General features: G+C 40.6%; 1 protein-coding gene across 15 annotated transcripts in view; it reads left to right on the forward strand.

The window, feature by feature from the left end:
- The window catches only part of LOC135278900 (phospholipid scramblase family member 5-like), a 69301-nt gene that overhangs the window by 35793 nt on the left and 20125 nt on the right, over window positions 1–13383 (forward strand). For 3 of the 15 annotated variants that reach the window (XM_064385786.1, XM_064385785.1, XM_064385787.1), the window contains exon 2: window positions 11800–12000. The exons of 10 other annotated variants lie outside the window; for them this stretch is intronic. The gene's annotated coding sequence lies outside the window, so the exon portion shown is untranslated. Of the gene's footprint in view, window positions 1–11799; window positions 12077–13383 lie in introns of all 15 variants that reach the window. 2 more of the 15 variants (XM_064385784.1, XM_064385783.1) reach the window with 1 other exon arrangement.

The raw sequence follows: 13383 nt of genomic DNA on the forward strand, positions 1-13383 counted from the left end.
CTGTTTTGGAACCAACAATGGCTGCTGAAGTTGGGTGGGTGAATTATGCAGTAGAAACTGAGGATTTTCTGTGGAGTCTGCAGTGCTCTTTTGGGTTAGATTTTTAGTGACTGTGTGATCCCATTTTATCAAAGTGTTTAGATTAGGAAATTACTGTTGTAACCCTTGGTGCTTGTTTGCCAGTATAAGTTTTTAATTTGTGGCATTTTGGCCAAATTTATCTACCAACTAGACTACATTTCACATGAGTTTTAACTATGCTTGTGATATCATGAGGAGGCTGCCACTTTGTTCTCTCACTCAGATCAATCTTCATGTGGACAGAATAAATTGCTTTGGTAGGGAGGACCTCATATTGAGCAATATCCTCCCTGTTAGAATTAAGGGTGATCATGACAAACCTTTTTAGTTCCCGTTTCATGTGGAAGGCAGTACTATTTCAGAATTTTTTAATCCTTTAAAAAATTTCATGCCATAGGTAACTTTTCAAACATCAAGCATTCGTAGGAATGTAGTACAGTTGTGCCAATACTTTTTGGAAAATCTTTGTACCTCTAGGATGGAATTTAATGAGACTTGACAGTGCTCTCCTAAAAGGTCACAACCCAGGTGGTTGTGTCATCCTGCTCAGGAGGAGAACTCAGCATCTTAAATTCTTCTCTTCCTATTCAGGCTGGGGATTAGATTGAGAGGTTTTAATGTCTCTCTTGTTGTACCCTCTGAGCTGTCAGAAATGGCTGTAACCACATAGGTTACTCAGCTCCTTGGCCTGATCCAGGTTAGGAATAGCTCTGGGCTGTCACAGCCATGGATGCAGGGGAGGGGTTCCTCCTTTGCCTCATTTGGAGGAGGGTTCGGTCCTTCCCTCCTTATAAGATGTGATGATTATTTCCTACCTGTTCTCATTTCTTTGACATGGCTATTTTTTAACAGGAGAAAATGTATTCACAAAAAGAGTTTCTACAAAATAGTTCTGCCTGGGTTGCTTCTCTCTGTGTGGAATTATGGAGTGAATTAACCTTTCTTAACTTGTCACTGGAAAATGCTTCAAGGTGGTGTTGTAGGAGCACTTCCATGAAGTGTTGTGTGTGTTATCCTACATTTCCGGGGTGCACCTGCATTCCACTAGAATATGTCCCAAGCCTCCCAAGCCATGGCTTTGCATCTCTGTACCTCAGTACACACTGCTGTCATGGGAGTTTTGTCTGGGTTGTGGATTAATCTTCCTGTGAATTTGGAGAAGCCACAGAGAGGCCGGGCTGGGCACTGGGCTGGGAGCTCCCTGCCCTCCCTGGGTGTGCTGAGGGTGAGCACAGCTGAGCAGGGATCCTGGAGTGTCTGCCTGGGATGTCTTCAGCAGGTTACCCAAGTTTTTTGGTCATTCAGAGTAACCTCCCCTTGCCATTATCCCTAATAATGGGCAAGTGGTTCATTTTTGTGGTTGTAATTAACATTGTGTGCCATTCAGTAGAGTTCTGTAGATGTTTTAGAAGTAGGAATAATCTTTCCATTACATATCAGGACGGCAGGTGCTGTGAAGTAGTGGCTCTTTCAGATTATAAGATATCTATTTTGTATGAGCAATGTGTATCTTTGGCAGACTGCTAAATATTACTGCTTAAGTCCATTACAAGGAAGCACAATTTTGTGTAACTTAATTTCCTAAGCCTAATGAAGCCAGTAAATTTCCTCTGATGTCTTCCCAAGTTAATATATTAAATCTAATTTATTTGGCAAAAAATTGGACAAATTTCCTCTTAATTCAATTAACTTAGAAGAAAAAAATGTATTGTTATGGAAATCTGGGACTAATAATTCACAGATGTGAAAGTCCTGGGTTTGGTTCCATTCATTTACTAGCTTACAATTGCTATTTTTGTTTCCTATAATTTAACTTAAAAAAGTCCATTGTACCATGTATGTTTTTGAAAAGCTTGATAAATGATAACAAATTAATTTTTTGTCAGTTAATGTTGCAGAAGATTTTTCTGTCCTAAGTGATTATTTGCATACTTATTGAGTATTATATTTGCCAGTTGATTTCCTTGATATGTTACTGATATTTTGTGGGCACTGCTAATGAGTGGATGATGCATTTTCATCAGCAAATTGTAGTGTAGTGTATCCCTGGCAATTTTGCTAGAACTCAAAGTGGTACAGAAAGAGTTCTCATTGTTCATGTCTTAATGCTGCAAAAACCAAAGCTCTAAGTCCCCACAGAAGCCAAAGCAAAGCTGTGGCTGGGAGTGGGCTCAGCAGCACCACACAATAATAATAGTAATAATAGCCTATGCTGCTACTTTGATTTTGTGTGGACAGGATATGGATAAGAGTGATATAGTTGCATATATTCAGGGAAGATAATTCATATTTTTCATGCCAACAGCTATAGTCCTGCTTTCCTGCCACTTCCTCAATACATGTGAGAGGTCTAATGTAAACAATGAAGCCAAACCTCTGACAAATAAATTACAAGGGCCACTAATGAGTGCAAATCCATGTATGACCTTTAGAGCATTCGTGCAGCTGTCTCCACGCTCTGATGTGGCTTGTGCTGGAAGAAACCTACGGATACCCAGGATTTCAAAATGCCTGTGTCCCTCAGCATAATGGAGTTGGTTTCTTTCTGTTTACGTGCCTCGATCAATTTCAGAATTGCTCAGGACAGGATTTGGCTTTAAATCTGTAGGGCAAAGATCTTTAACATTCCTGCATTTAAAGTGACTATTAGTGATATCCAAGATTATTTTACAAATGGTCCAGTTTTACTGCTATAAATTTTTATCCAGACATCACATCTTTTCCAGCACAACAGCAATCTTATGAAAAATAGTCAAGAAGCTGCAATACTAAGGTCAACATTTTTAGTATTAAAATCAGTTTACAGTATGTTTGCTTGAAGTGCACATAAATTCAAAGAGGCAAGAAGTATAAACAGAATAGCTGGTTTCTTGGATGCACTCCAATATAATTATAGCTATTCACCCTTGTGACTATTTGTGTGTGTAGCTTAAAGCTATTTGCCTGCCCTAAGGTACGGTAGCAGTATTTTTATACATCTTTGTATCTGATTGAAATGCAAAACTCACTAAACCTGGAAAGGATGCTAACAAGCTTAAAGAAATGTATGAGTAAAATTAACCAGCAGATTGAATGTGCCTTTTGACATTTGTTAGCAGCACCACCCCATTCCTAGCACAGGTACTTCTCATTCTCTTCAGTTTTGAAACTGAGATATCCCTTAAGGATTTGTCACCAAAATAGTGTATTTCTAATAGGCAATTATGAAAAAAAAATCATCATCAATCACATTTATTGCAAACATCTCATAAAACAGTAAAACATTTATGTGGCTATGGAAGGCAAGTATGTTGCCATGTAATATATTAAGATTTGCATATAAAGAACAGCAGGCAGCAAACAAGTCTCTTTCCCTTTCTTATGCCATTTATACAAATGCCTTTGATGCAATGTATCTATTTAATTTCCATCAAAATGTTATTGCTGCAACACCTGAGTGATATTGGCTGTCGTTAGGTCTCTGAAGCACGCCCTGGGAGGGGAGTGGGTGATGCTGCTTCCTCCAGGTAGGGTCCATCAGCCGTGTCACACCTTGTCACAACCTATCTGTCACCCAGGAGGCAGGGTTTGCCTCAAGCTGATGTGCACCTGTCACTGACACACACACACACACACACACACACACATTTTTAATTTTCCTCCTCCCCAACAGCAGTTTTTCACCAAGATCAGTTATATCAGTATTTAGCTTTCAGACAGATTGCAGGGGTATTGGGACTCCATATTGTTTCAGTGTGAATAGGAATGATAAGCAGTTGCTTGGAAAGGAGCACAGCTCTTTTTGTGGGGGACATGGCAACTGTCTGTCGATACCAACATCTGCTAATCTTCTCCATAATCATCTGTACCTTGTTCTCAGCAAACACTCAGAAATCATTTCCTTGGAACTTTTTTTAATAGCTCAGAGTGCATCTACCGTGAGGCTGTACATATAAAATGACTAATAAAATGTAGGGTTATTTCCATGTCAGAGTTGGTAACAACTGTCTTTATCTGGGTTTTTCCACAAGCCTCGAGGTAAAATGAAGCAGGCAGCATTGCAGAGAAGAGAGAAATGAATGACAACACATTGTATAAATCTGTGGGATTTTTTGACACTTGACTTTGTACTATCATTTAAAAAAATTCTCCCTTCTATTTACTTGTCAGAACTGGATTTAATTCTTATATGCTGTAAGGAATTCACCATGTTAAGATATTGATATAACAAATTGCCAAATGTTTTAGAGATTGATTCTTGCTGACCAAAATGGGCTTTCAGATTGGAAGTCTTTTTTTCTAGAAAACACCTGCTGAGATAGAAGTCTGACAGCTGCACAAAAGAAATATTCAGTTTGTTTAGTCTGCTTCTATCTAGCAATCGGCAGATGCTATCAAAAATTGTGTTTTTAAAATGAAAATTACCTAAGGATTTGGCAAAGGACCTTGGTTAAAAGGGACTGAGCGGCCACTGTCAGGTGAGTATTACCAGACTGATTGGTTGTTACTTCTGTCAGTCTTTCTTCAAAATTATGACAGGCCACACAGCAGGGAGCAAATGATCATTAATACTTCATCCCCTGGGACACAATAAACTGCCATTCACTTGCATACAAATAAAATACATAAAGCTTGTCAGACAAGGTGACAGAAAAAGGTGCCTTTTCAAAATTATTTTATACTACAGTGGGATGTGATCAGCTAAGACACATTTCTGTATTGTGTGGTGTATGATCTTGACAGCAGCACCTTTGAATTCATTCTGGTTAAAAAATATATTTCAGTGCTTTTTCCTGATGCTTATTTTATTTCATTAGAAGAACATAAGATTTTGAGCACTCCTCAGCTCTGCAGTGGAAACTTAAGAATAGGTTTAGCAGGAAAATATTCCTCTGGAGCCAGTGCTGTTTCTGCCATCCAACCCCATGGCAGAACAATCCAGGCTCTCCATGTGAGCTGCTGGGCACTGGTTCACACAGGTGAACACTGAGCCCCAAATAAAGAGATGGCCGCTGCTCAAAGACTCCCAAGCTAAAATGCAAGCTGTTCTAAATATCAGTAAGCCATTTTCACAATATTTTTGCAAGCAAAAAATTAAAAAAGAAAATTAAAAAAAAAAAGCAAACAAACTATTATGCTGTATTATACTTCTGGTAAGGTCAGAAAGAGGCTGGAATGTGGGGTATTTGCTTAGTCACTGCTTCCAGTAATGCTGTTCTGTTCTGGGAAGTGCACTGAGAAAGATAATTACTGATTTATGAGGAGACTTAACATATTCTGCCTATAGGGGTGTTTTGTTTTGGGTTTGTTTGTTTGCTTTTTGACACATCTACCAATGAATTATTAGGTGGTTACTGCACTAAAAGTTTTGTGTAGGCAAGGCACATAGGGTTGCCTAACTAGTCTGTGTGGAGCTTCATAATTTCACTGTATTGACAATGAATTCCTTTGGCTTTTACTGGAAAAATAAATTTTCTGTCATGCTCTTTATGCTTCAACCCCCTTTACTCCTTTAATATTTCCCATGGAAATATATGGGATGTGCTGCATACTGCTTTGTGCAGGCTTTTGTTTGGAATATTTCAATTCCAGTGAAACTACACTTTTTTAGGAAGCAGAAGATGTGTTATCAAATATTTTGTCTGCTTTGTGAAACTACAGCAGTTTCTACCATAGTAATAAATCTCATTTAGAGAACTTTGATGCCATACTTCATTGATTATTTCATTTACAGGGGAGGTGAAGGAATTTTCCTATTCCTTTGCCAAAATTGATTCTGAATTACTGTTTTCACAGTTTGGTTGTGCTTGTTTTTTTCCTTCTCCCAGTCTTGATGGCAGAGAGAGAACAGATGAATGCTGTCTCATGACTGATATAAAGAAATACTGGAAGTTTCACATGAAAGCTTGGTAGATGTGCCTGTGTTCTCTCCCTGGGTTTCTGTCCCCTCTATGTCCCAGTGTCACTGTTGGTATTGTGGTGTCACCTACCTTGAGGGTCTATCAATGACAATGCTGTTTAGTACCTGAGAATTAATTGATTGAAAAGTTTTGGTGAGGAATTTGCCAATATTGTGTAAGAAGAAGTAGTTAGATGTTGGTGAATCCATAGCACCACTATCCATGTATACAACTGGGCAGAGAGGAAAGTAGAAATGCTAGCAGGAAATTCTTCCTACATCACTCCTGCCACAGCTCTCTTTTCTGTTGTTCCTTTGTACACTGAATTACCCTGATTCTAGATAACCACTTCACCAATTGAGAATGGAGCAACAAAATTAAATAGCACCCTGGAAAAAATATCAGGAGGAGACTGAAACAATGTGATTTTTCCCTTTTATTCACATGCACTAAAGCAGTCGTGGGTTATGTTTTTTGATCATTGAAGAAATCACAAAACACCTGCTGATATCAGGCCTAAAGAGAAGAGTAAATAATATCTTCAATAAATAAATTTTGTTATGGCAGAAGTTTAATGTAAAGATGGACTTTTTAATAGAATTTCAAAATAGACATTTTATATTAAAGTCTGTATTAAGGAAACATTCCAGAGAGCAAACCTGGAGACTGAGAGCAGACTGGTTAAGGTAATGACTGACTTGAATTCAGTGTAAAATGTCATTAAGTATCACGGTTCACATTGCTTGGGGATTGTGAAGTTCAGTGATGAAATCAGGATGGGATTTTTTTTTTTGGCATAGTAATTTCACTTCACCTTCCTTAAGTCCTATTCCTTCTGCTTTGTGCATGCAGAAGCATGAAAGCTAGGACTGATTAGGTGGCATTGGCATTGCAAAATCCCCAGAAAAAATACTACTGTTAATGAGAATTGTATGTATAACCCCCTGCTTACTGCAGTGACAATTCACTCCTATGACACTGTCAAACATTGCAAAAACCAAATAAACCTGATAGCCCAATAATAAATAACTGCTCAAGATGCCTCTTTTTTTTTCCCTATAAAATGCAATAGCTAAATCCTCAGCTAGATTGAATTCACCTCTCTCCGTTGAGTTCACTGCTGCTAAACTGATTTACAGTGGTTGGGGAATTTGGCAGTTGTGAGTCAAGCTGCAAAGTGTGCAAAAGTTTTGTCAAATCTGTTTGGGATGTGGATGGAAATGAATATGGGGTTTCAGATGTTTAAAAGCAGAACTGGTTAGAAAAACTCCCAACAACTCAAATCCCTGCTTGAAAATCCTAAACTACCACTGCATATGTTCCAGTAATTTGCTCACCACGCAGTATGTTGTACTCAGTGGATGAAGAAAACTTCTCGTGAGAATGTTTGAAATGTCACTGAGGTTCAGTCTGGATCAGGCTGCAGGTGGCTCTACAAAGGCTCTGCTCAGGGGATGTGTTTATACAGTTGCTGCTGACTGATGGTATTGATTGGCCAGGCAACTCATAAAACAAGGGAACTTCACTTTCATCTTTGTGCTTTCTGTTCCTTCAGTAGATAGAAAAGTGGTTTTAATTATTCACATCATCCATTTTAATATTTTTTTTACTCTTATCCACCCACTCTCTTACAGCCAAGTTATATTCTCATCTTCTCATTGTAGAAAACTTGCAAAGGGGGCAAGAGTGGGCAGATAAGAAATTTTTGAGAAATAGACGTTAGTGTTGCCTCACTGGTAAGATTAGCAGAAGTCAAAATCTGCTGAAATCTCTATCGTTTGAGATTGCCTGAGTCACCTTCGGGGTGACAGAGCACTTGACAGCAGCTGAGATTTGGGTATTGGCACAGTGTCTCTGGTGTTCATTCACATATCTCAGGGTTCTGTACTCACCTCCTGCATCAGTCCTTGCACCCCTGGAACACCTCCTGCCTGGGATGGGCACAGATATGTGCTCTCAGCACTGCAGTGTTACAGGCTCCACTGCTTCCCACCAGAGAATATATTTTTCTCCCTTGACAATTTTTTCAGCTTTCTTATAGCTTGAGAGTTGTGATAAGAGCTTGAGGTCTTTTAATGTTTCTGGGTTTTGCAGTTGGTTCATCCTCAGAACAGAGAGATGTGATCTGTACTGTAATGGGAATTTTGATGATCTTAATTACAATTGTCCATTTTTAATGTATTAATGTACTAATGAGGAGGAAGATATGTGGCTATGTGCAAATCAGAAGACAATGAGTGGAGTAAACTAGAAGGAACATTCTTGGTTTTGGGAACAAAATATTCTTTGGCTGATTTGCAGTTGCCAGCTTTAGTTAACGTGAGGTATTTACTAGGTGCATGCTGTCATCATCTTCCCAGACAGACTTACTAGGAAGTACTGCATGGGCTACCTGCTAATTCTGTCACACCATGGGCTTGAGTCAGGCTTTCTGATGAAAGAGACCTTGAAATTTGGAGTTTTTGTACTTCGTGCATGCTTCCCTGGAACTGCTCCAAAAAATTTGCCCTTGGAGCTTTGAGTTTCTCCACAGTTGTATTTTTTAAATGCTCACTTTTAACAAGCACATGTAAAAATTATGAAAGCTACAAAGTCTTTGCTGTTTTCTGGATTCATAGAAAAAGAAAAATGCATGAAGTAAATAAGTAATGCAAGAGCAAAGAGTTTCTAGGTGGACTAGTTGACAACTCCAAGGAAAAGCAGCAGGTAGAGAAAAGAGCATTGCTCCTGTCCCTGGAATGGCCTTACACCAAGCTCTAAAGCAGGAACAGTGTCAGCTACAGTAAATAAAAATACAGAGGTGTGTTTTCATTCAGAAGTAGCTTCCTATGTATGGCACAACAGTAAAATGAGATAGGAGAGTTCCTAAGTCAACTCACAGAAGGGATTGTTCAGACAAAGCTGTAGGGAGCGTGACTTTTCTGTGGTTTTTCCTTTTTTCTTTTTAAGATGCTCCATTTTCCTTCAAGCTAATTTTAACTCTAAGCCAGCTGTGATTATTTTCTTTTTAAATCAAGATGAGCTTTAAGGAGAAGGGGGGCAGGAAAACAAGAACCAAAAGCTGCAAGGTAGGAGCCCTTCCTCCTGTGCATGGAGTCTGCTGGAAAGCACAATTGCAGAGTCCTGTTGAATTGTAGGAAAAGCTGCCTCACTCTCCCATGACAAATATACAAGTAAAAGGATTAGAAAACCCCAAACCAAGCAAGCCTTCCCACCCTGCACCCCCCGCCCCCCCCTTAAAAAAACAAAAACAAAACAGCTTTGCAAAACCTTACTATATGCCTCCTTCATATTTAGCATCCAATCCTGACTGTACAGCACTGATTTAGGGTACTGTTTATTCTTTTTATGCTTCTTTGGTTCCCCTGTTGCCTCAGACTGTCTGTCAGAAGTAATAATTTGTGAGTGGGAGAAAAAAAGTTGAGCTGCTAGAGCTGCTAACAGTGGATGCATATTCCCCATCCCCAGTAAAATAAGCCAGGAACCCATGTAAATGAGGCATAAGGTTTTTAATGAATTGGGCTGATGGCAATGATGTGTTCAAGTGCATCTCCCTGAGTTCATTAACTTAACGTAATATACAGTGGCAAGAATGATACCTATGATCATTCCAATTAAAATTAAAGTTTTGTGCTATTCTGTGATGCAAGCTAGTGCTGTGAAAACATGAAACACACCTCATAAATGCCACCCAGCTGCAAAAGTGACAAAGTGAGGCTGCCAGCTTTTCCTAGTGGCAGCCAGAATAAAAGGAATGGCTGCAACTGGCTTTTGTTATTGCTGGAAGCTCTGGCAGCTCACCAAGCATGGTAGGACCAAGGCAGTCAGACTGTGATAGCATTGCTCAACAAGTGATTAAAATACAGTAGGGAAGATGTGGAAAAATATACTCTTGAATGGAAATGAAAAGAAAGTAAATATCGCTATAAGTATATGGTGTGTGGGTACCACTAAGAGAAGGCTGTAACAAGTGAGGATAGCACGCCATCCTGCTCAAAAGAAGTATAGGATTAAAGCTTTGTTCTGTTTGAGCTCACTGCTTATTAATAAAGAGTGGATGGTAACTGAGGAGATGAAGAGACTGTATTGTGAGATACCACAGAGCACGGCATGTGTGATGTTCCTTCTGAAGCCATAATAACCATTTGATTTCTGACCCTGAGGTGAATTTTGTGTACTCATATGCATGAAGGAGGTGAAAGGATATGCACTGAGCTGTGCCCTTCTTTCCAAACTGTGTTTTTAGAAGTGATATAATTGAGGCATAAATAAAATAACAAAGAAGGCTTTTGTAGACATGTATTATTATTTCAAACTACCAACAGTTGTCTTTACACTTGCTGGTATTTTAGAGTACTGAATTTTAAATGGCACAGCTCTCTTTTACCATCTCATGTAAAAAACACTCAATAGGGAATACATCTTAAGGGAAAATTCCAGAGAACAAGTCTGTATGGCCAGTAGCCCTAAGAATTTTGAGTTCCTTGCTCATCTCCTCTTTGTCCTGTGACAGCTCTGAAAATAAGGAATACAGCCCTAAATTTGGCACTAGGTGAGCCCATATCCTTTCCCCAAAATTAAAATGGGGGCCTAGGGCATGGTAGCTGCTTGAAGTGTCTGCCATTATATGGGATGCCAAGAGCCCAGCCCCTGCTGCTTTCCATTCAGAGGAATGGGAAACCTATGGATAAATCTCCACCTGCAGCTGCCACAGGCTCTCTGCAATAGGCAAGTTTTCTACTAATATTATAAATCAGATGGCCCCATCTCTCTGGCTGGTGTTTCTGTAGGTGTCAGGAGCACTGGGCTCTCCCCTTGTTCAGTCACTGGTGTCTTTGTGCAGCACTTTCCCAAATCTCCTGGAGCTGGCACTCCTCCTGCACTAGAGGTTGTCTTCTGCTGCATCACTGCTTTGTGCTGCTGTCATCACACACACACACCTTCCTTGTATTTGAAATTTCAGGCACTATTTGCTGTTAGCTGGCTTTGTTCTCTTCAGCAGAAGTTTTTTGGCAGCATTTAGTGGCTGAGATGTGAGACCAAGAAGTATCAGTGCATCCTTTCTGCATCTGTGGGATCTCTGTGCTGAAAGGAATGGGAGAGAAACTGGATGGTATGATGCAATGCCAACTGTTTCAAAATTAATCACAGAGTGCAGTTCTGGAGAACCACCTTAGATCAAATTGTTAGTTTGTTCCTAGAAGTGGTTCAGAAAAATACATTTTACCACAAAATGTTTCTGTCTTTCCCATCATATTATCCTTTTTCTCAGGATCACAGTCCATAATATGCAGTAAATTTATCAATACTAAAAACTTGAAATTTCTTAAAGACTCCTATTAATAGTGACTGATATTTCATTTCTCCCCTTGCAAAACCCAAGCCTCAATGTGATTTTGCAATCGAATACTGTAGGTTTTGTCCATTACTTCAGGTTTTTGTTTTGGCAAGCTTTTATTTGAACAAGGAACTGGGCAGATCTCTTGATACCATAGAGGGTATCAAATCTCACCCTAAGAGGCTGGTATTTATTCTGAAGTGGTCTAAAATTGTTAAAACAATCTACAAAATCTGCCTTTTATTCCCCTGTATTTCTTAATAAAGGAAACAAGATGAGGATCTGTTCTTCAATTAACCTTTTCCTGTCAGACTAAAGTTTAAAATAAGTTTAGATTCAACACAAAACCTGCTAATTAACACCTGCTTCTTTACCTAAATTTGGGCTAAATCACAGTGACTGCTATGCTTTGAAGGCTTCCTTCTTGCTGCCTGAGAGGTAATTCCTGTAAGAAAAATTATGAGCCTGTTTTCATATTACCTTTATTTCTGCTGTTTACAGGATCCTAAAACCTTCTTACTGCAGCAAGCTTGCAAAGGTTATAAATTGTGCTTTGGGAGCACCTGAAGCCATGAGCATCCCTCTGTGGACACCTGGCAGGAGCTGTGGGAGCTGAACTGGGGCACAGACTGGGAAGGGTTTGTGGAAGGCACTGTTCTCTACCTGTTAGTTTGTGCAACCTGCAGCTGCATTTCCTCTCAGGTAAACAATGAGGGAATACTTCCATGCTGTGCAGAGCCCAGGAGTGTTAAATGACCTTTTTCATCTCTTCCTGAAGGTTAGTCCCTTGCTTTCTTTGTACATTCACTCAGTAACAGATTTATGACACTTTACAGATTAACCTGCACATTTCAGAGCATGTAAATGGATCTAAATGAAGTTGCAGATAAAAAAAAATGCATATCCCGTGCTTTGAATGTCCTGAAAAGGACTTTTGAAACAGCAGACTACATAGAACATATTTTTCTGCATTTATTTCTTACATTGGTGTAAAGACAGGGATTTTGAGAGCTGGATGAATATGACAATAGCAGAACATAATTTAAAATTGATAAATGAGAAGAACAAACCATGGTAACATAATGCCCCCTATGGTTTGTAAGGCAGTATGTACAACAGCTTTAAGGGCAATGCTTTCCTACATACCTTCTCGTAGCAGAATCAGAATTATATGTTATGCTCCTCAGCTAGAGAGTAAAAACCACCTGGCTGGATTTTATTAATAAATAGGTCAGATACCGTTAATTTAGGCGCTTTAAATCTCCTCCTCCTTTTGGAGATGGAAAGCCCTTGGGATCAGAAGCGCTGTGGCAGCAGCTGGGTTCTGCCCTGGCTCAGGGTGGGAATGGCCCCGGGGCCGGGCGGCGCGGAGGGAGCGCTCTGCAGCGGAGGGAGCGGCCGCTGGATGGCAACATCCTCCCGCACATGGAGCGGGACAGCGCCGGGAACTGCGCGGGACACCCGGGACAGCGCGGGCACGGGGCAGCGCGGGACACCGGGAACACGCACGGGCACGGGACACGCGCTCAAGGCTCTCCTCCGCCGTGGGCGGTGGGTGCGGGTGGAATGTCCGCTCGGGAATTCCCTTGCTGCAGGGTTTCCCTTCCCCTCCTGCGGTCCCTCGGGAAGCCCCTCCAGCAGCGCTGGGCGCAGCAGGTTTGCAGAGTGGGGTCGGTTGTGCGGGAGATGATGTGTAAATAATGGCAGGACGCTTTGCTGATAGATTAGTGCTCGTTTTTTACCCTGCTACCCCATGTCCCATTTAAAGGCAAGGCTTCCCTCCTGTGCCCTCGGTTCCTTTGTGGTGCCAGTGAGGGCAGGAGCAGCATCCCAGAGCCAGGAGAGGAGCAAAGCTGCCCATCCAAGCCTGTGGGGTGAGGGCAGTGCCTGGCTGTGCTGCCCTGTCCTGGAGGGTGAAGTGATCCAAGACCTAAACTGGGTTAAATGAATAATGCCCACCATTGAGATCTGGATTGGGAAACACCCCAGGGTTGGTTCTCTTTCAGTTCCCACAGAGCTCATAAATTCACTTTTAAGCCTTCCCAGAGAAAAAAGAAATGGCTGATCCATGTATGGTGGAGAACT

The sequence above is a fragment of the Passer domesticus genome, chromosome 11 (genome assembly GCF_036417665.1).
Source record: "Passer domesticus isolate bPasDom1 chromosome 11, bPasDom1.hap1, whole genome shotgun sequence".
Classification (NCBI taxonomy): Eukaryota; Metazoa; Chordata; class Aves; order Passeriformes; family Passeridae; genus Passer; species Passer domesticus.